The following is a 23,261-nucleotide window of genomic DNA, read 5'->3' as shown; positions in this document are numbered from 1 at the left end:
ATGTGCCATTGCCCGGGCGTGGTGGCTCATACCTGTAATCCCAGCACTTTGGGAGGCCGAGGCAGGCAGATCACTTGAGGTCAGGAGCTCAAGAACAGCCTGGCCAATGTAGTGAAACCCCATCTCTACTAAAAATACAAAAAAAAATTAGCTGGACATGGTGGCGCGCACCTGTAATCCCAGCTACTAGGGAGGCTGAGGCAGGAGAATCACTTGAAGCCAGGAGGCGGAGGTTGCAGTGAGCTGAGATCGCACCACTGCACTCCAGCCTGGGTGACATAGTAAAATACTCTGTCTCAAAAAAAAAAAAAAAAAGAAGAAGAATGTGCCATAAACCAAGGATTATAATCATGTAATTTCATGGGCCTGGGATCCCCTTGAAAAACAATTAGCAAATATATTAAATGTTGAATTTGTAAATACTTCCAAATAAAATCTTTTCAAAAGTTTTATTTAGAGATTTGAGCTTCCTTCTGTGCACATCAATTTTTAGATTTTGTGTTTGAAACAGCTACACAAAATTCCTGAGCAAAATTTTAAAATGAAATTGAAATTTTAATGAAAGACACTAACAGTACTTGCTTTTCTGGCATGAATGAATGAAATTGCTTGAAATGATGTAAGTGGACTTTGAATTCAATTGAACTTTGTTGTGTCAAGTATTTCGAAATACTCACGATTTCAGAGAAGCAAGCTCTGGAGCCAGAGTGAGTAGGGAAGAGACACAGCAGTTGTTGGCCGAGCACTGTGGAGAGTCTGTGGGTCAGCAGCAGCACTGAGCAACTGTCAGTGGCCACAGATGCCTGTGACCCATGTGCAGCAGCCAGCTCGGGCAGGTGGCATCATGGATGAGGTGTTCTCCAAGGAGCTGGACCAGTGGATCAAGCAGCTGAACCCGTGAAAGTAGCTATCCAAGTCCCAGGTCAAGAGCGTCTGCAAGGAGGCTAAAGAAATCCTGACAGAAGAATCCAATGCACAAGAGGTTTGGTGTCCAGTCACTGTCTCTGGAGATAAGCATGGGCAATTTCATGATCTCATGGAACTGTTTAGAAAATTACCAGGTGGCTGGGCACGATGGGTCACGCCTGTAATCCTAGCATTTTCAGAGGCCAAGGCAGGTGGATTGCTTGAGTCCTGGAGTTCAAGACCAGCCTGGGCAATATAGCGAGACCCTGTCTCAAAAAAAAATTAATAGAAAATTACCAGATACAAATTACTTGTTTACAGGAGATTATATCGACAGAGGATATTATTCAATTGAAATAGTTATGCTGCTCCTAGCTCTTAAGGTTTCTTACCATGAATGCATCACCATTCTTCCAAGGAATCATGAGAGCAGGCAGATCACGCAAGTTTATGGTTCCTATGATGAGTGTTTAAGAAAACATGGAAATGCAAATGTTTAGAAATATTTTCCAGATTTTTTTTTTTCAAAGACTGGGCCACCCAGATTGGAGTCCAATGGCACAAACATGGCTCATTGCAGCTTCAGTCTCCCTGGCCCAAGTGAGCCTCCTGCTTCAGCCTTCCGGGTAGCTGGGACTACAGGCGTGCACCATCATGCCCAGCTAATCTTTTGTATTTTTTTGTAGAGATGAGTTTTTCACCATGTTGCTTAGGCTGGTCTTGAACTCCTGGGCATAAGTGATCCACCTGCCTTGGTCTCTCAAAGTGCTGGGATTACAGGCATGAGCCACCATGCCCAGCCTTTACAGGCCATCTTCCTCTCACTGCCTTGGTGGATGGGCAGCTCTTCTGTCTCCATGGTGGCCTGTCGCCATCTGTAGATACACTGCATCACATCAGAACACTGAACTGCCTACAGAAAATTCCCCATGAGGGTCCAATGGGTGACTTGCTATACTCAGATCCAGATGACCATGGTGGCTGGGGTATATCTCTTTGAGGAGATGGTTACACCTTTGGGCAAGATACTTCTGAGACATTTAATCATGCCAATGGCCTCAGGTTGGCGTTTAGAGCTCACCAGCTGGTGATGGTGGGACATAACTGGTGTCATGACTAGAATATGGTAGCCATCTTCAGTACTCCAAACTATTGCTATCATTGTGGTAATCACGCTGCAATCATGGAACTTGATAATGCTCTAAAATACTCTGTTTGCAGTTTGACCCAGCACCTCACAGAGGCAAGCCACATGTTACTCATTGTACCCCAGATTACTTCCTGTAATGAAATTTTAAGCTGGGCGTGGTGGCTCACACCTGTAATCCCAGCACTTTGGGAGGCCGAGGCGGGAGAATCACCTGAGGTCAGGAGTTCAAGACCAGCCTGGCCAACATGGTGAAACTAAAATAAAAATACACTAAAATCTACTAAAAACACAAAATTAGCTGGGCATGGTGACATATGCCTGTAATCCTAGCTACTGGGGAGGCTGAGGCAGGAGAATCGCTTGAACCCAGGAGGCGGAGGTTGCAGTGACCCGAGATCGTGCCATTGCACTCCAGCCTGGGAGACAAGACCAAAAATCCATCTCAAAAAAAAAAAAAAAAAAAAGAGAAAGAAAGAAAAAGAAGAATTTTAAATTTGAACAGGATTGCCATGAATTATATATTGATTTAATGGAAATGGGGACAGCAACAGTAACTCCAAAGTGTCAGAAAATAGTTAACATTCAAAAAATTTGTTTTCACATGGACCAAAAGCTGTGCCATATAAAAATACAAAGCTTTTTGTCACCAAGCCATGATCACTTGAGAATGAACCAGTTCATTGTATGCTGGAGCAACATGGTGTTTGCAGTTACTTTTGCTTTCTTTGAGAGACCCCAGATAATAAGATGTAAATTCACTTTGTGGATACAATTTAACCTCCATCTAGCTATAGCTTTACTCAGCAGGACTGTACACAGGGGTAGCAGAAAACAATCACTGGATCACTGGAACTTAATGAAATTTAAAAAAATAAATGCCAAGCCTTCCCCTCTATTTAAGAGTTTTGAAATCATTCTGTTTATTTTCAGGGATACCATTTAATTTAATTATAAGACTTGCCTGCACTCAGTTTGTCCCCTTCTCAAATCTGAGCCCCATGCCATTCTTCGTTATTGTCAGAACCTAGTGAGTGGTTTTGAACAGAGCTGTTTTTGCCCCTTCCTGTGAAATGATGTTTTATTGCACAAGAGCACTGCAGAGTTTTCATAATAAACTTGCGAGCTCAGAAAAAATTACTCATGAAGCTCTTATTTGCAGTTTTTGTTATTAAAGCAGGCACCCTAAAGAGTGTAGCCAGCAGGGACAGATCCAGGTTTTGTGAAAGCCTGAGGTTTATATAAGTGTGTGTGTGTGTGTGTGTGTGTGTGTGTGTGTGTGTGTGGTGAGGAGGGTTCTTTATGAAAAAGATTGCAAAATTCTAAGTACAAAATTAGGTACTACAGGAGATTGCATTACTGGACCCAATACTTCACCCCTCCTTGAGTCTACATCTTTGCCATATGACTTTGCAGTTTGGGCCACTAAAGGGTCAGAGTATATTTCTACTCTTCTTGGCTCTGGCCTTGGCCATGTAACTTGCATTGGCCAATGGGATTGAGTGGAAGTGACAGCATGTTACTTCTGAGTCTGGGTCTTTCTTCTTTGTACCTTGTCTTCAACATGAGGGCATTCACTGGTTAGCACAGTGGTTCCAGGAGGAAAATGAGGGATACAGGGAGCAAAGCCATCCCGCTGACCCAGCCTAGATAACCTAGCTCGCAGCTTCTGTGGCCTAAAGCATCCCAGCTGATCTGCAGATCTATGCCAATAAATACTTGTAAGCCACTGAGTTTGGGGGCCGTATGTTACACAGCAGTACTGTACCAGTAGCTAACAAATGCAGGTATAAACATGAAGGTTTATTTGTAATGAGAAAATAAATCACAACAGATAAGATTTTAGCAGCTGACAAATAGCTCAAAAGTCACAGAATCCAGAAAAATACATAAATTTTCATTAATTGCCATCTGACATACCTCTATAATATCCTATATGTTGGCTACATTTTCTTTGGTTGCCTCTCCAATATAACAACTTAATTTTTTTTTTTTTTTGTAATTTTGTGTTTCTACAGAGAGGAGGGAGAGAGGATTCTCTCTTTCTTCTGAAATGCCTTATTGAAAAATACTTTTTAATTAGTAATTTAGTAAAGCTTTGTCTAGCATCATAACTGGCTTTAGGTCATGTTGTTTCAATCTTTAAGATTGTTGCCAAAGTTGTGAAAACCTTCGTCAAGTTTCTTTCAGGACATTTTCAATTTTCTTGTGCAACAACTAATCATAAATCTTCTTTTAATTGCTTCTCATTATCCTGTTTGTCATCAATGTTCTTTTGTAGTGGTACATTGTAAGTTTTATGCTGTCTTAATTCAGTAATGTGTGTCAACTCAGCAAAAATGTAAATATTTTTTCCATTGTGTCCATGATCTACTCCTTTTCATTACTTATTATTTTTATTTTGAGACAGAGTTTCACTCTCCTTGTCCAGGCTGGAGTTCAATGGCGCGATCTCGGCTCACTGCAACCTCCACTCCCACGTTCAAGCAATTCTCCTGCCTCAGCCTCCTGAGTAGCTGGGATTACAGGCATGAACCGCCATGCTTGGCTAATTTTGTATTATTAGTAGAGATGGGGTTTCTCCATGTTGGTCAGGCTGGTCTGCAACTCCCGATCTCAGGTGATCTGCCAGCCTCGGCCTCTCAATGTGCTGGGATTACAGGTGTGAGCCACCGTGCCCAGCCTATTATTATTCTTTTTAGACAGGGTCTCACTTTGCCACCCAGGCTGGAGTGCAGTGGTACCATCATAGCTCACTGTAACCTCTAACTCCTGGGCTCAAGTGATCCTTCTGCCTCAGCCCCCGAAGTAGCTAACTGGGACTGCAGTGCATGCCACCATGCCAGGCTAATTTTATTTATTTTTTTTTTTTTTTTGCTATGGAGTATTTCTGCCATACCTTATGGGCTAGAAAAAAAATTTATTTAAAAATAAAATAAAATAGAGTCGGGGGTCCTTGCTATGTTGCACAGGTTGGTCTCGAACCCCTGGGCTCAAGCAATCTTCTCACCTTGGACTTCCAAAGTGCTAAGCTTACAGGCATGAAAAACTGTACCCACCTATTCCTTTTTAGTAATTGGATTACCAAAGACTCCAGAAGGCTATTCATACCTGCTTTGCAAATTTATCTTTTCCTCTTACTGAGTTACTGCTTTTGGAAGGATCTGAAATTCTCGTTACCATTTTCTTCCATTGATTTTCTGTTGATTTCTTCTGGTTTCATTGTTCATTTTTATGGCCTTTATTTTATGCTCTATTAAGCTTTAAATATTTTTTGTCAGCTATTTAATATATAAATTTAAAGATAACAAAAGGAAATATGTAATTTCTTAATTGTTTTATTGGAAATCAGATTTCTGTCCTTCAGAGAGGCCTTGACCACTCAAATCATGGAGCTCTTCCCAGCACTTTTTAACCCTTGATTTGACTTTCTTTTCCTTTATAGCAGTTGATCTGATGTTAAATTATGCACTCACGTGTTTGTTGTCTGTCTCCTCCAGTTAGAAGCTAAGGAATTAGCTCCTTGAGCCCTAGAACATTGACAGATAAATAGATATTTGTAAAGTCAACGAATGAATGAGTTCCCTAAGTGGCAACCAGCGTCCACACTGTGATTTCTGTCCAGCTGCTTGACGCTCTTCCAGGACTGGTAAGAGTCAGTGATTGCTGAGAATCCACTGTGCCCTGAACCCTACCAAAACGCCCCACCCCCATCTCCTTTGTACTAAACTGGGTCTCCATTTGTAACATCTTTTCCATTAAAAAAAAAAATGTGTCCTGGAGTGGTGATCCCAGCACTTTGGGAGGCCAAGGTGGGAGGATCACTTGAGCCCAGGAGTTTGAGACCAGACTGGGCAACATAGTGAGACTTTGTCTCTAAATAAATAAATAAATAAATAATAAATATTAAAAAGGGACAGACTCAGACTTTTTTTTGATATATTATACAAGTTATTTCTCTCTCAACCCAAAGTTTCTGTTCAACCTATAGTTACTTTGCCTACTTTTATATTCTTAATATAGCATGATTTGACTTTCTGTATTACTCTTACTCCCCTTAAATGAGTAACTCCATTTGCAGCCTCCAACTCAGCATATCCTAAACTGAATGCATCGCGTCTCCCTGCATGTGAGCGGGTTCATCTTCAGTTGCTCAGCCGCTCAGGCCAGGAGTCCAGATGCATTCTCAGCAGTTCTCTCTTCCAGTTGCCACCCATTCTCCATCCGCCACTTATTTCTGTCATTTCTTTGATCTCCTCACCATTTCTGTCATGCTTGCATTTCTCTCCTTCCCCACAGCCAGCACCCCAGCCCAAACCCCTGTCTTCTCTCATCTGGGTCAATCTCCTACTGGTGTCCTCTACCAGTCTCTGAAATGGTTTGTTAAGATGCAGATATGATCTGGTCACTGCTCTGATTGAAACCTTCAAAGGCTTCCCAATGCTCCTGGGATAAAGCCCTCAGTCCTTGCATGCCCTGCCAGGGCCTGCATGGTCTGCCCCTCTCTGCAAATTCATCTTCTACCTCTGCCTTCTCGTTCCCTGCATTTTTGCCACTCTGGCCTTCTCTGAGTTCTTCCGAAATGCCAAATTCTTTCCTGGCTCAGTATCTTTGCACACGCTGTTCCCTCTGCACGGAATGCCCTTCCATCCCCTCTTGGCCTGGCAACTGATGCTTATCCTCAGTCTTAGTTTAAATGGCATATCCTCCAAGAAGCTTTCCTTGAACACTGGGACAAGCCTGGGCCATCTGTTTTATTCTCCCATTGTGCACTGTACTTTTCCTTCTCAATATTTATCAAAAACATAAATAGGAAAGCATAAATAGGGCCAGGCACAGTGACTGATGCCTGCAAACCTAGCACCTGGGGAGGCCTCGGCAGGAGGATTACTTGAAGCCAGGAGTTCGAGTCCAGCCTGAGCAACACAGTAAGACTCAGTCGCTACACAAGTTTTCAAAAACTTAGCCAGGCATGGTGGCTCAAACCTGTAGTCACAGCTACTTGGGAGATTGAGGCAGGAGAATGGTTTGAGCCCAGGAGATTGAGGCTGCAGTGAGCTATGATTGCACCATTGCACTCCAGCCTGGGCTACAAAGCCAGACCTCGTCTCTAATAAATAAATAAATAAATAGTTACTTGTATAATTGGTTATTAAGTGTCTGTCTTTCCTATTAAACTAAACTCTGTGAGGCGAAGCTGTCTATTACAATAACAATCGCTGACACATCTATAGCTCTTCCTATGTGTTTGGGTCTGTTCTAAGCACTTTTTATGTATCATCTTATTGAATCCTCACAGTAACCCTTTAAGACAAATACTTTATCTTTCCCTGTTTTATGAGTAAGGAGACTGAAGCACAAAGAGGTCAAGTAACTTGTTCAGGGATGTACAGCTAGCAAGTGGGGAACCAGGATTTAGAAGCAAGCTGTCTGTCCCAGAATCCTAGCTTTTCCCACTTCCCTTATTGCCTTCCAGGTTTGTTGTGTTTCCCATTATGCCCCCAGCACCCAGCACAGGACACATGATAGGTGTTCAATAAATATGGTGGAATGTATGTCTAAGCACGCATTTACTGAGAACTTACTAAGTGCAAAGCACTGTGGAGAAACCAAAAATATGGACCTTACCCTTAGCGACCTTTAACTAAAATCACGAGGAAAATAGATTTTTATTTATTTTTTATTTTTTACCTGACTAAGGAATACAGAAAAGGTTCTTAGAGGAAATGTTTTTTGGTGGTCCCCTAGGAACAGATAGATAGGACTCAAATGGATCTCGGGAGGGGGCAGGGGAGCAAGATGCTGGGGAGGCGAGAGCGAAGGCTGGCAGCCCTGCAGGAATGCTCACGGTGCCAGACTGGGAGAGCAAGGGTGGGGCAGAGGACACAGACTGAGGGAGCCCAGGGGAGGGAGTCAGCTCTACCAACTGGAGGAGGGGTCGGCCAGTCTGGGCCTCCTGTGATGAGTAAACAGGCGCCGGGGAGGAAGGGCTTTGTGGAAAGAAAGACCTACCTGTGCAGAGCATGCAGGCAGGAAATTGCAAAGGGTGTTCAGGAAACAAACGCATGTCCTGTGGGATATTAATGGGATTCTACGGTCAGACTCACTTGGGAAATTCTGCACTGAACAAGGGTAAACAAATTTCTTTCCTGCAATGTTTCTCAGAACCCTTAATATGTTAATGTGCATCGGGTCTACAAGGCAGGGGTATATGAGTGACATTTCCAAGAATGGCTTATTAACTTGACAGCACATTAGTTAGAAAAGGGTGGCACAAAAGCTGGCAGGTCAAACAGCTTGGGGCAGGTGAGGAGGGTCCAGGATGCCAAGCCAGGGAAAATTCACATTAGCTTAGAGAGCACTGGAAGAATACAAGATTTTTTAAGCAGGGTGGTGACATAAGCCCGGCTGAGAGCTAGCAAGCTGCCTCCAAAGTCAGTGTGGGGATAGATGTGAGGAAGGAAAGAGATTAACATGTTGATATAGTTTGGATCTGTGTCCCCACCCAAATCTCACATTCAATTGTAATCCCCAGTTTTGGAAGTGGAGCCTGGTGGGAGGTGATTAGATCATGGGGGTGGGTTTCTTATGAATGGTTTAGCACCATTCCCTTGCTACTGTCCTCTCAATAGTGAGTGAATTCTCCTGAGCTCTGGTCGTTTTAAAGTGTGTGGCACCTCCCCCCAACCTCTTCCTCCTGCTTCGGTCGTGTGACATGCCTGCTCACCCTTTGCCTTCTGCCATAATTGTAAGTTTCCTGAGGCCTCCCCAGAAGTCGAGCAGATGCCAGCATCATGCTTCCTGTACAACCTACGGAACTGTGAGCCAATTAAACCTCTTTTTTTTGTAAATTACACCATCTCAGGTACTTCTTCATAGCAATGCAAGAATGGACTATTACATGTGTATTGTTGACTTAATCTGTTCAGCTACTGTGCTAGCACTTCATGTATATATGTGCATTTAATCTTCACAACTCTGCAAGGGTAAATGCTATTGTCCCTACTTTAAAAGTTGGGAAAACTGGCCAGGCATGGTGGCTCATGCCTGTAATCCCAACACTTTGGGAGGCCGAGGTGGGCAGATCACATGAGCTCAGGAGTTCAAGACCAGCCTGGCCAACATGGTGAAACCCCATCTCGACTAAAATTACAAAAATTAGCCAGGTGTGGTGGTGGGGGCCTGTAATCCCAGCTACTCAGGAGGCTGAGGCCAGAGAAGTGAACCCGGGAGGTGGAAGCTTCAGTGAGCTGAGATTGCACCACTACACTCCAGCCTCAGCAACAGACCAAGACTCCGTCTCAAAAAAAAAAAAAAAAAAAAAAAAAAATTGAGAAAACTGAGTGTCTGAGAGGCTGTGGGGCCACCTGCCCACCACTTATTGAAATGTGCGTGTTAATTCACTGTGCCTCAGCATCTGTCTACTTGTGGAAATGAGCCAGTTCCTGAATCTAGGTCAGCCAGGGAGTAAAAGTGTGGGCCTGGCTGGGGAAGGAGCTCCGGGTGTGGGAAGAAGAGCTGGCTTCTGAGACCCTGAGCATTGTGGCCCTCTCCAGGACCTAAACCCTGGAACTAGCTGGGGCCTGACGGAGCTGAGCATGTAGAGCTCCCCAGAGGGGCTGGAGAAGTCACCCATGGATGACACGGGCATCCTCACCCCAACTCCCCATGAGAACAGAATCGGAGGCCCCATGGGCTGGCAGAAGGGACCTTGGCCTTGAAGAACCCTTTCTTTGGTTCTCTCCCCTGCAATGCACTGCCTGAGAACTGACGGATGGTCATGGTTCCAGCCAGCTCTGCCACCAACCTGCCAGGTGATTACCTCATGTGTCACCAACACGATCCCTTTTGTTCCTCCTGGCTCTGAATGCCCTCTTCAGAACTCCTGTTCACACAGGTGCCATGTTGTGGAATCCTGGCTCTGGTCCTTCTTTCAGAAATTTTGGGAACTGGCTGTCATGTATCTGACAGATCAGCCTCATCTCACCTCATCTCTCACAACAACTCCATGGTGCATCTGTTCAATGAGTATTTACCAACTCCCCCACCCTTTGCCAAGTGCCATCCTGAGAGCTGTGCTCACAGAGGTCCATCTTATGAAGCAGATATTGTTATGAACCCCATTTTTCTGATATGTTTGTTTATTTTAGAGACGAGGGCCTTGCTATCTTGTCTAGGCTCGTCTCAAACTCCTGGCCTCAAGCCATCCTGCTCTCCAGCCTTCCAAGTAGCTGGAATTACAGGCATGAGCCATCGTGCCCAGCTACCCAGTTTTCCAATATGGAAACTTGCTGAAAGTCTTGCCCTGGGTAAGACTTGAAATCAGGTCCGTCTACACCAATATCCCAGCACCTGACCACCCTGTGTCACTGCCACCCATGTAAGCCTGGGCTCGGGACTGGAGTCCATGCCTGCCAGAGCAGGGATGGTGAGAAAGGGGCACGTTATGACCTTGCTGTGCCCTGGGGTCATTCTTGGGTCTGCTACCTCCTAGCTGGGTCACATGGGGCAAATCATCTCACCATCTAAGTCTCAGTTTTCTCATCTGTGAAATAGCCCTACAGTATTTACCCCAAATATTTGTTGGGAGGATAAAATGACATCATGAATATCAAGCCTCTTAGTACAGTCAATATTAGTTTCTCCATTTAAAAAATTTAATTTTCCCCAAAATAACCTGCCCCTTCTCATGCTCATTTCCAAAGGCTTGCAATGAGTGATCTCGAAGCAAATGAGTAAATAAAGGGATTTCCTAAATTCCCTGAGCTCTGGTGTTGGAGTTGTGCAGCCTCATGTATCTTTATATGGCCTGCATGACATTAATGATGACTCACATTTCTTGAGCATGTAATATGCGCTAGAAAATTTCCTGGGTGTTTTACACACACAGCTGTTACAGACCAGAGCTAGTTGTTTTTTGTTGTTGTTGTTTTGAGATAGGGTCTTGCTCTGTCACCCAGGCTGGAGTGCAGTGGTGCCATCTTGGCTCACTGCAGCCTCGACTTCTTGGGCTCAAGTGATCCTCCCATTTCAGCCTCCTGAGTAGCTGGGACCACAGGCACACACCACCATGCCTGGCTAATTTTTTAATTTTTTGTAGAGATGGGGTCTCACTATGTTGCCCAGGCTGGTCTCAAACTCCCAGGCTCAAGCAATCCTCCCAACTCAGCCTCACAAAGTGCTGGGATTATAGCCTTGAGCCACTGAGCCCAACCAGAGCCAGGATTTGAACCCACAAAGTCTGACTCCATGGCCTGTGCTCTTAACCATTCTGCTACTTTGTTCGGGAGGTCCAATATAAACTTCTGTGTATTAAACTGTGAGATCCCAGAGGTCACAAACCATGCCTTATCTGGGATCCAGCAAAGGCCTGGCCCTGACTGAATTTCAGAAGATTCTTTCATTCCTTCACTCACATTCACTCAACCGGTATCTCTGGAGGACCTTTGCAGGTCAGACTCTGTTCTAGGAGCTAGGGATACAGCAAGGAAGAAGGTAGAAAAGACCCCTGTTCCCATGGCAACTACTTCCAGTAGAGATCCAGGGTTGCATGACTGGGTGGCTGCTCTTATTGGGTGGTCAGGATGGCCCCTCCAAGGAAGCGATGTTTAGCTAGGACCTCAGTGATAACAGGGAACCAGCCATCTGAAAATCAGAGGGAAGAGCACTGAGATAGAGGGAACAGCAAGTGCAAAGGCCCTGGGGTGAGAAAAAACTGGGCATATTTGAGAAACAGAAAGAAGCCCATTGTGGAGTGTTAGTTGGGGCAGGGAGACAGCAAGGCAGGGGCACATCATGGGGACTTCATGAGCCAGAGGAAGGAGTTTTGTTATGTTGTTCAAAGTGCAATAGGAAGCCGTTGGAATGTTTTAAACAGGAAAATGACATAATCTGATTTTTTAAAAATTAATAGACCTTTTTTTAGAGTAGTTTTAGGTTTATAGAAAAATTGAGCGGCAAGTCCAGAGTTCCCTCTGGACTCACACATGCACACATATCACAATTTCCCTTAGTATTAGCATCCTCCATTAGAGTGGTACATTTGTTACAGTTGATGACCCAATACGTTATTATTAACTAAAGTCCACAGTTTACATTAGAATTTGCTCTGTATTGAACATGAGTTTTGAATAATGTATGACCTGTGTCTACTATTACAGTAGCATACAGATTAGTCGCACTGTCCTAAAAACCCCCTGTTGCTCCACTGATTCCTCCCTCCTCCCAAGGCCTTGGCAACTACTTTTTTTGTTTTCTGAGGTGAAGTCTTCCTCTGTGGCCCAGGCTGAAGTGCAGTGGTGCGATCTCAGCTCCCTGCAACCTCTGCCTCCCGGGTCCAAGCGATTGTCGTGCCTCAGCCTCTCAAGTAGCTAGGATTACAGACATGTGCCACCACGCCTGGCTAATTTTTGTATTTTTGGTAGAGATGAGGTTTCATTATGTTGGCCAGGCTGCTCTCGAACTCCTGACCTCAGGTGATCTGCCTGCCTCCGCCTCCAAAAGTGCTGGGATTACAGGTATGAGCCACCGCACCTGGCCACAACCACTGATTGTTATACTGTCTCCATAGTTTTTGCCTTTTCTGAAATATCATAGAGTTGGAATCGCACAATGTGTAGCCTTTTCAGACTGGCTTCCTCTACTTGATCTGAATTTTTTTTTTTTTTTTTTTTGAGACAGCATCTTACCCTGTTGCCCAAGCTGGAGTGCAGTGATGTAATCACGGCTCACTGAAGCCTCAACCACCCGGCCTCAAGCAGCCCTCCCACCTCAGCCTTCTGAGTAGCTGGGACTACAGGCACATGCCACCATGCCTGGCTAATTTTTAAATATTTTGTAGACATGGGGTCTCCCTAAGTTGCCTAGGCTAGTCTTGAACTCCTGGGCTCAAACAATCCTGCCTCCATCTCCCAAAGTGCTCCCAGCACTTTGGGAGTGAGCCACCGCACCCAGCTTGATCTGATTTTTTAAAAGATCAAATTGGCTGTATCGTAGGAACAGATTGGAAGGGGACAAAAATAACAACAGGAAGACCAGTTAGGAGACGAAGCAGTCATCCACAGGCTCGATGAAGTGGTGGGCCAAGCTGATGGGGAGAAGTGTGTGGACCCCGGGTGCACAGTAGAGACCCAACTTTTGGGAGCTGCTCATTGAGTGAGTGCAAGGGAAGGTCAAGGATAGGAATGATTGATGATTACATCGCCAGGGTTCAACCAGGCCTGCACAGAGTGGAGTTTTAAAGTTTTCATAGATATTGCTGTGGTTTTTAATCCACTTAAATACTCTTGTTGTTCTCTTAGAAATTGAAGAATCAGGTCCAGAGAGATCTCCTGGAGGGCCTAGGATCACAGAGCAAAGCAGAAACCACAGCTATCTTGGAGGACGAACTCCAGCTCTTCACCCAGAGATAGTCCTGGGCTGGTGGCTTCAGGGCCCACTAGAGCCTTTGTTACGAGTTTTTTCTTCCCAGCGGTCCTTTTATTGCATAATCAATAAACCACTGACAGAAATAAAAGGCTTCCAGATATATACGCTGCTGATTCCCTGCCTGGAAAACCTTCCCCTCTGCCCTCCTTAAAACCTCATGGCTTATTGCTCATTGCACCCGGGGCGGGGGGGACATCCACTTAGGATTGAATCTCAGTGAAACTGCTTGTTAACTTACCCTGACCTCTGAGTTAGTTCAGCTTATTTTGGTCTCAAGTAACTACCTTAAGGCAAAAACAAACAAATAAACAAACAAACAAACAAACCTGGGAGGGAGTGGTGGGATGGATATCTTGGGAGCTATGGAGGCACCGCACAGACTGAAGGAAGAGGAGTTGAATCAATGATCATCTGAAGAACAGGTCTAGCATGTCTCCAGGGATCACTGCAGTAGAAGCCTGCTGCCTTCAGGGGACAAGTCTACTGTGACTCCAGATGCTGCTCCCCTCCACTCCATTCAAGCTCCCAGCAGGCCTTGGATGATTCCAGCTTGGTCAGGAGTGCCCCTCACCCACTGCTGAGATCAGTTAAGTCTTGGTGGGAGCACAGCACCACGTGCTACAAACGGAGTGGGATGGGACCGTCCCAGGCAAAATCTTCATGGGAGACGAAGCTGTTCACGGCCCCCCAGCCAGTGTTGGTCATTCTGTCTCTGGTAACCCTATAGCTCAATCACAGCACTTCACAGATTGTCTTATAATTATTTGCCCAGGCTGGAGTGCAGTGGTGCAATCATAGCTCACTGCACCCTCTATCTCCCTGGCTCAGGCGATTCTCGTGCCTTAGCCTCTGGCGTAGCTGGGATTACAGCACACACCACCATCCCTAGCTAATTAAAAAAAATTTTTTTCCTGTTGCTCAGGCTTAAACTCCTGGGCTCAAGCGATTCTCCTGCCTCAATCTCCCAAAGCTCTGAGATTACAGGTGTGAGCCACTGCACCCAGCCAATTTCTTGATGGTGTATGTCACTTTCACTGGGCACTGGGTTCTTCCAGGATTGTGGCCTTGACTTACTTAATCTGTTATGCTGCAGGGGTGCCCCTGTTGCTGTTCTCCCTTCTTCTGCAGTAATTGGGACCTATTTTTAGCAAGGCTAATGGCCTCCCAAAGTCCTGACATGTCTTAGTCTAGCTTGCAGCTAGGGGTGTCCAAGCAACAAGGTTCTGGCCAAGGCATAAGGAGGGAGGTGGTGTGAGCAACTTCGGTGAGACCTTTCCTGGAAGGGGCATGCCCTCCGCTTCTCCTCCTTACCCTGCTGGCTGGAACAGAGACATGGTGGTGTGCCCCATAGGACCATGTGGAAAAAGGTAACTCCCTAGAAATGCCAGAGCCACCGCAGAGAGCGAGCCGTGGTCTCTGACACCCTGAAGCTGCCACATCGGCTTTGAACTGCTTCCCTGCTGAATGTTCTGAGAGGCACTAAAACCTCTTTTCTCTTTAAGTCTTCCTGCAGCCTCATATAATCCACACTAATAGCCCTGCCTAACATGCTGACCGACACTTAGTAAGTGCTTAATAAATGATGGTTGAGTTATTAAATCAATGACAAAGAGAGAAACCCTCAATGCCAGCATTTAACACATCGACACTGCATATTCTCTCCAGCTCCTCTCTACATACAGTTGATATTTTAACAGAGGTATAATTAGAGCAGAAATAGCATTTTATATCCAGCATTTTCCCAGTAATAGCAATTACATAATAAACATTTTCCGTGTCAAGTCCTATTATCATCATTCTAAATGAATGTGTCATTTTCTTTTCTTTTCTTTTCTTTTTTTTTGAGATGGAGTCTCACTCTATTGCCTAGGCTGGAATGCAGTGGCGCGACCTCAGCTCACTGCAACCTCCACCTCCTGGGTTCAAGCGATTCTCCTGCCTCAGCCTCCTGAGTAGCTGGGATTACAGGCATGCACCACCACACTCGGCTAAGTTTTGCATTTTTAGTAGAGACGGGGTTTTGCCATGTTGGCCAAGCTGGTCTTGAACTCCTGACCTCATGTGATCCGCCCGCCTGGGCCTCCCAAAGTGCTGGGATTACAGGTGTGAGCTACTGACCAACCATAATTTACGTAACCACCTGTTACTCCTTGGTATATACATTTTCCCCATTTTTCCTAATTACAGAGATTGCTACAAGAAAGTTACTTATGACTTTATGACTATTTTTTGCCTCTTCCTTTTGACAAGTCCCTTGAGAATGGGATTATTGCCTTTTCTAATATTTTAGAACACTCTCTACCTTCACCGGCCACTCCTGTTTCATAATTGCCAATTAAATTCTGAACAATGGTCATGACGAGAATAACAATTATAGTAACAACAGCTGCTGGTTACTGATCACTGACTATGTAACCATATCATGCTAGGCACTTTTCATCTTTTCGTTTCACGTATCTGCATATAGCTATACATACTTTCTCTCTCTCTCTCTCTCTCTCTCTCTCACACACACACACACACACACACACACAGGCATGGGGAGTGGTAGTTAAAAGTGCAAATTCCAAGGTCAGACTAAATTCAAATCTTAGTAAAACAGCTTCTTCACTATGAGACCCTGCATAAATTACTTAACCTCTCTGTGCCTCCATTTCCTCATCTATAAAATGGAGATAGTAATACTTTCTTCATAGGGTAGCTATGAGGACTAAATGAGATAACACAATAATAGCTGGCATTTCTTGAGCACCTACTAGGTGCCAAGCACTATGCTAGATAAAGGCTTTATGTTAATTCACTTATTTCTTGCCAGATTATAGGAGCTAAGTATTTTCAGCCTCATTTTGCAGACAACGCACCTGAAGCTCAGAAGATAAAGACACACCTGCCCAACCTGCAGGGAGCTGAACAATTCTCACCTGGGTCACACTGACCTCACAGTCCCCAGCTCCTCCCAGAAGGATTCTTCTCTTTGAGCAGAGTCTCAAACGCTCAACTTCTCCAGCACAATCTCTCCTTCCGCCCCCACTCCCATCCCACAAGGTGCAGCCTTCTTTCAGGTGTCCCCTCCCCACCATCACTATTGCAGCATGGAATGCCACAGAAGCGCAGTTAGGAACAATCCCCATTTATCAAGCACTTCTTCTGGGCCAGACCCTGTGCTTGGTGCTTTATGTCCTTATCTCATTTAATCCTCAGACAGTCCTGGAACATAAGCACCATTACCCCCGTGTTACAAGTGAGGAAACCCAGGCCCAGAATGCTGGAGCAAACTGCCCAGCGTTGCAGGGCCATTGCATTCAGGAGCTGAGACTCCCAGTCAGGCTGAGAAATGCAAGTCTAGCATCTTGCCGCCCTCACCCACAGCTGCCTGGGATGGTGGTTTCCAGGGGATGGGGAAGATCGTGTTGTGATCGTTCCGGACGGCCTGATGGTTCCCCCTGCCTGAGGGCAGCCATGCAGAGAGTGCCAGCACAGTGTCCACTAGAATCTCCCTGCCTCTCAAGGCCCAAGGCCCAAGGCAGGGCCGAGATCCAAGGGAGAGCAGTCGGACGAGCTTTCTGTGCCACCCCTGAAATAGCCAGCTCAGCTCCCCAGCTCCTGCTCTGCAACTGCAGGCGGATCCCGGAATAGCTCTTTCCTCCTGCAAGGTGACCTAGTTAGCAGGTTCCTCTTGTCATGTGAGGTTGGCTGAGCAAGACATTTACCTACCTCTGTCTACCCAGAGAAAGCCTGATCCGACACTTTCCTCTCCTCCTTCCCCCGATGCTGTTTCTGATTCTCCCGCTGTTCACTCATTCTAGAAGTCCAGGGAATGGATGATAATGCACTAAGCATGGTGCTTCAGGGCCTCAAAGCTTGTTCACAGACATTATCATACTTCCTTCTTACACCAGGCTTGGAGGGCGAATCTATTATCAACCCGTTTCACAGCTGAGGAAACGAAGGTGCAGAGAGGGTAGGCAAAATGAGCAAGGACATACAGCTGGGAGGAGGCAAAGCCAGGATCTGGACCCAGGCTCCTGACACTCAGACCAGTGTCCCTGCAGTGCTTTGAGCTGCCCTGGTTTTATGCACCTCTCTGAGGAACCCCAGTCACTAAGCCTTCCTCGCCTATCCACTGCCTGTGATGGACCTCCTGAACACCTATCTGGTTGTAGAACTGGGTGCAGAGGCTGAGATCAAGGACTTGGAGGTCCACCAGCTTCCGGGTGGAGCTGGGATTTGAGTTTCAGCATTTATCAGCTCTGTGGCCTCAGGCAAGTTGCTGTGCCTGCCTGAGACTCAGTTTCTATATCTGTAAAATGGGCATAATAATCATACCTGCATCCTAGGGTTGCTATAAGGATTAAATAAGATAGGGTACATAAAGTGCCCAGCAGCTTCCATTCATTCTGCATATTTTTGATAAAATACCTACTGTTGGCCAGGCACTGTGGTACATGCAAGTAATCCCAGCACTTTGGGAGGCCCAGGCAGGCAGAGGGTTTGAACCCAGGAGTTTGAGATCAGCCTGGGCAACATGGCGAAACCCCATCTCAGCAAAAAATACAAAAATTAGCTGGGAGTGGTGGTGCACGCCTGTAGTGCCAGCTACTCAGGAGGCTAAATTGGGAGGATCACTTGAGCCTGGGAGATTGAGGCTGCAGTGAGCAGAGATCACTTCACAGCAATCCAGCCTGGGTGACAGAGTGAGTTCTGTCTCAAAACAAACAAACAAAAACTATTGTTGTTATTATTATTGACATCCTGAATTTGACCCAAAAAGGAAAAGCTTAAGATGGGCTGGTGGCAGTGAAGAGTTGCTGTAGTAAAGGCTGTTATGACTATTCCCATGCCATCATGCCCAGGCCTGGAAGAAAGAGTTGTATTGACAATAACACAACTCTAGCATATGGCAGTTTCTTCTGAAGCGTTGGCCCCTAGTTCCACTGGATGGCTGCTGGCTCCCTGTAGGAACCCACTGCAGGAGAGGAGAGAGGTGTGGGCAGCCTTGGCTGTCACCCTAGGGGTGCTTATTCACTCTGCAAGTGTCACATCCCACTGGCAGGGGGCATAGAGAAGTGCAGGGTGCCTACTCCGGTGATCCCTGGGTGCTGCGGGTCGTGCAGAAGTGAAGATGCGGAAGGAGATTGGGGCAGGTCTGGGGACTCCTGAAGACCATGATCAAATTATGTAAAGGCAGAAGTGGCTGAGGGCTAGTGAGAATGAAGCTGGACTTGGGGGATCAGATGCTGCATTCAAATCCTTCCTCCACCACTCCTTATATGTGAGCCCACAGATCAGTTGCTTAACTGCTCCAAGCCTCAGTTTACCCATCTGTAAAAACTTGGCATAATATGAACCTCGTGGGAAGGTGGCGAGGCTTGGATGAGTTACCTACATGTGGCACCAGCACAGTGATGGGCATGACATGGGGGCAGAGTACATGTTTGAGAATTTGAAGTTGAAGTCTAGTCAAGCCCCAAGACCCAAAGTACCATCTTAGGAACTTGGAAAAAGAGATGAATGTGGTCTGGGGTAAACAAAGAAGGCTTCAGAATGATGGCATGTCTGGCCTTGGGTCCTGAAATCTAAGTATAACAAGGATGCTGGAGAGGCTTGGGGAGGTCATTCAGACAAGAGGCCCAGTAGGAGGAACGGGCACGGCACGCAGAGAGGACAGTAGCTTTCCATCACACCCCACGGAAGGTTTTTTTTTTTTTGAAAGAGTCTCATTCTCTCAACCAGGCTGGAGGGCAGTGGCACAATCTTGGCTCACTGCAGCCTCAACCTCCCAAGCTCAAGGGATCCTCTCACCTCAGCCTCCCAAATAGCTGGGACTACAAGCATGCGCCACCACGCCTGGCTAATTTATTTTTATATATATATATACACACACACATTTTATATATATATATAGACACACACATTTTTATATATATATATATAGACATATTTTTTATATATATATATACACACACACACATTATATATATATATACACACACACACAAAATTGTAGAGACCAGGTTTCGCCATGTTGCCCAGGCTGGTCTCAAACTCCTGGGCTCAAGCAATCCACCCGCCTCAGCCTCCCAAAGTGTTGGACCATGCCTGTCTCTCAGAAAATTCAAACTCTTCACCATGGCCTTTCCTCTGTGACCTCGATTCCCAGCCCTTCTGGTCACTGTGCTCACTCTACCTCAATGGCGTCCCCGCAGTTCCCACACACATCCTCTTCATCACGCCCTATTCTTTTGACTTGTGTGCACAGCACTTAACGTACTCTGATACTACACAATTTGTCATTTGTGTACATGTTTATTGCCTGTCTGCTCCAAAGAGACTGTGAGATCCTTGAGGGAGGGGGCTCCACCGCATTCACTGGAACATCTTCAGTTCCCAGAGCAATGGCAGCACATAATATAGGCTCAATAAACAGGGTTAAAGTAGGTGGATGGATAAGCAGTAGAGAGTCCAGCAGAAGGAGGGGTCACATGAGATGCAGTTGGGTAAGTTGATGCCAAACAGAGGGCTGTGAAGTCCAAGCTAAGGAGTTTAGGTGGCTTCCAACAAGAACCAGCAGAGCTTATAACCAACCCAGTATTGGGTTGGTCAGGATCCAGGCCTAGGTGACTGGGAAGGGGGTAGTGCCATTCGCAGAAATCGGTTAATTTGTTCCTTGAGACTGGGACATGCCCCTCTGGACCTATTTCTGGGTTGGACACAGGTGTACAGCCTCACCTTGGCAGGCTCCCATTCTAGCGGGGCTCCATGGAACAGTGGGCATTCGAGCAGGACTGTAAGTGGGTTTTAGCACTGAGAGATCTGGGACTGGACCTCCCATGAGTAATGACCGGGTAACCAGGGTGATGGGCAAGGGTGCCCAAGCTCGGGAAACAGCAGAGAGGAGAAGGGAAGAGGGTGGGATGTGGAGGCCTCCCCTGGGAGCTGGAGCAGTGTTCTGCCCCTGCTCTCCTCTTGGGTCCCTGGGGAAGGAGCCATGGCCTGCTGCTTCCTACCTGAACTCCTCTCCTGAGGGCAAGGACACGGGGAGGGGGAGGGTGACATGCTCAACAAAGGCGCATTCTTCTAGCCACGATGGAGAATCAATAGAGGCTTGTTTGCCATGCTCCCTGGGGAGCAGCCAGGCATGCTGACGGGGGACCTGGGCAGCCCGGGAGGAAAGGAACGCCGAGTCCGGCTGTGCCAGCCTGGAGCATTGTTTTGACCCCGGAGTAGCCACACCTGTGGCTTGGAGTGCTAAGCCCATGGCTGGAGGCAGTCTGGGGAGGAACTGGGCCACCTTCTTGGTCTCTCTTCCCTACTAGCCCTGCCCATGTTAGAGGAGATAGTCCCCAAATTTGCCCCTGCCTAAGGAGTGAATACCACAGAGTACCAGCCCAGTATTTTATTAAAAAGGGAGGGTTGGGACTGAGTTTTAAAAAACATAAAATAAGGCCGGGCATGGTGGCTCACGCCTGTAATCCCAGCACTTTGGGAGGCCAAGGTGGGTGGATCACCTGAGGTCAGGAGTTCAAGACCAGCTTGGCCAACATGGTGAAACCTCGTCTCTACTAAAAATACAAAAATTAGCTGGGCCTGGTGGCGCAGGTCTGTAATCCCCGCTACTCAGGAGGCTGAGGCAGGAGAATCGCTTGAACCCGGGAGGCAGAGGTTGCAGTGAGCCGAGATCGTGCCACTGCACTCCAGCCTGGGTGACAGAGTGAGACTCCATCATAAATAAATAAATAAATAAATAAATAAATAAATAAATAAGGAGGAGGCCTCCAGATGGCGTGAAGTTCATGTTCACCTGCAGGCAGCGCTTCTAGGGCTCAAGATGGTGATTTTCTCACGATCACTTGACAAGTTTCTTATGGGGCCTAATTTACCTAGAGGAGCAGCAGCGGCTTGGATTCATTAGGAGCGTTGATTGGATCAGGAATAGGAGACCTGAGCCCGCCAGGCCCGGTGGCGCACACCTGTAATCCAGTACTTGGGGAAAAGAAGACCTGAGTCCCAGTTCTGCAACCTCTCCCAACTGTTTCCTCATCTGAAACATGGAAATAATTATACCTTCATCACAAGTAAGACTTGTTGGGTGGGTCCAAAGAGGCTTTTGTGTGCACAATGCTTTGGAAACTCTAGAATGTCTGCACGTGTTAGGAAAGCTGGAAAGACAGGCTCCACGGGAGGACTCTGCAGAGAGAGTGACAGCCTTGTCCAAGGCAGCGAGGTGGCCAGGTGGCAGTGTGTTCACATGGACATGACTCACCCTGAAAGCCCAGTGCTTTGGGGAAAAGAGTCTCACCTTTAACCTGCTCAGCAAGATAGGCTGCCTCAGACCCTCACTTCTAGCCCCATCTCCTCTCTTTGCCCCAGTCAGTCTCTGATCAATGTTCTTTCTTTCCTACACTGGCTATTTCAGACTGAGATTTCTTCAGGTTGCAAAGAAGCAGCAACACCTCCCACTACTGAGAGCTCACTGTGCCAAGCAGTGAGGACATGAGCTCACTGAATCCCACAGCAACCTTAGGAGCTGGGCCCCGTCACCATTCCCATCTTACAGAAGACGAAGCTGAGGTTCAGACACATGAGTGGACTTGGCTGATGTCATCTGCTAGAGTGTGTCTGAGCCTGAAGTGAAAACACAGATCTGCAGACTCCAAGGTCAACGAATGCAGCTCCTCCCCAACCCAAAAATTGCCCCTTTCCCCCTAACACCTCTTCTGAGTTGCTGCCGCATACCCCAGGGAGAGAGGGTGGGCTGTCTCCTAGGTCAGCCTGTTTTACTGTTGGATGGCTTTTTTTTTTTTTTTTTTTTTTGAGATGGAGTCTCGCTCTGTCACCCAGGCTGGAGTGCAGTGGCGTGATCTCAGCTCACTGCAACCTCCACCACCCGGGTTCACGCCATTCTCCTGCCTCAGCCTCCCAAATAGCTGGGACTACAGGTGCCTGCCACCACACCCAGCTAATTTTTTGTATTTTTAGTAGAGACGAGGTTTCACCGTGTTAGCCAGGATGGTCTCGATCTCCTGACCTCATGATCCACCCACCTCAGCCTCCCGAAGTGCTAGGATTACAGGCATGAGCCACCGCGCCTGGCCGGATGGCTTTTTTTAAAATAATTTTTTTAAATGTACTTTTAAATATTTTTTTTTAGAGATGAGGGTCTCACTGTGTTGGCTAGGCTTGTCTCAAACTCCTGGCCTCAAGTGATCCTCCTAACTCGGCCTCCCAAAGTGCTGGGGTTACAGGCGTGAGCCACTGCGCCAGCTCTGGATGGCTTTGTTTTAACTCTTTCTTAGCTGGAGCCGAAGTCGGCCCCTAGAGAATAGACTTGGCTCAGGTTTGAGGCAGGACACAGGATGGACGAGGGGGCAGGAGGAGCGGAAGTCAGCTCAGGCAGGCGGGGCCCATGGGAGTGCTGGGAGGGTGCGCTGAAGATGGCCAGGGCGACCTTTGGCTGTCCAGTTGCTACAGAAGCACCCTGCCCAGGTGGTATCCTCTTCTTCCTCCCTAGACAATGGGCCCCTTCTGGAAAGCCAAAAACGAGAGAGAAGGATGTGAGGTTGGACTCACCCATTCTGTCGTATGTTACTGTAATTCATGTTTGTGCCCCCCAAGTGGGTCCCAGCATGCTGGCAATGTCATGATACATCCTTGGCTCAGTCACCCTCCAAGGTGACTATTTCCTACCTTCTTTTCCCTCCTCCATCCTCCACCCTCCTGCCCAGCCTCCCTTGGCTCCCAGGTCTCTGTGAAAACAGCAGCTAACAGCATTGGTCCCATG

The 23,261-nt window shown here is 46.7% G+C and overlaps 1 pseudogene; it reads left to right on the top strand.

Annotated features, from left to right (window-relative positions):
• Window positions 1–759: 759 nt before the first annotated feature.
• LOC100584970 lies at window positions 760–2,193 on the top strand (annotated as a pseudogene).
• Window positions 2,194–23,261: the final 21,068 nt, after the last annotated feature.

The sequence above is a fragment of the Nomascus leucogenys genome, chromosome 12, assembly GCF_006542625.1.
Source record: "Nomascus leucogenys isolate Asia chromosome 12, Asia_NLE_v1, whole genome shotgun sequence".
Lineage (NCBI taxonomy): Eukaryota > Metazoa > Chordata > Mammalia > Primates > Hylobatidae > Nomascus > Nomascus leucogenys.
The sequence above is the reverse complement of the archived record's forward strand: the minus strand, read 5'-3'. Positions and strand labels throughout refer to the sequence as shown.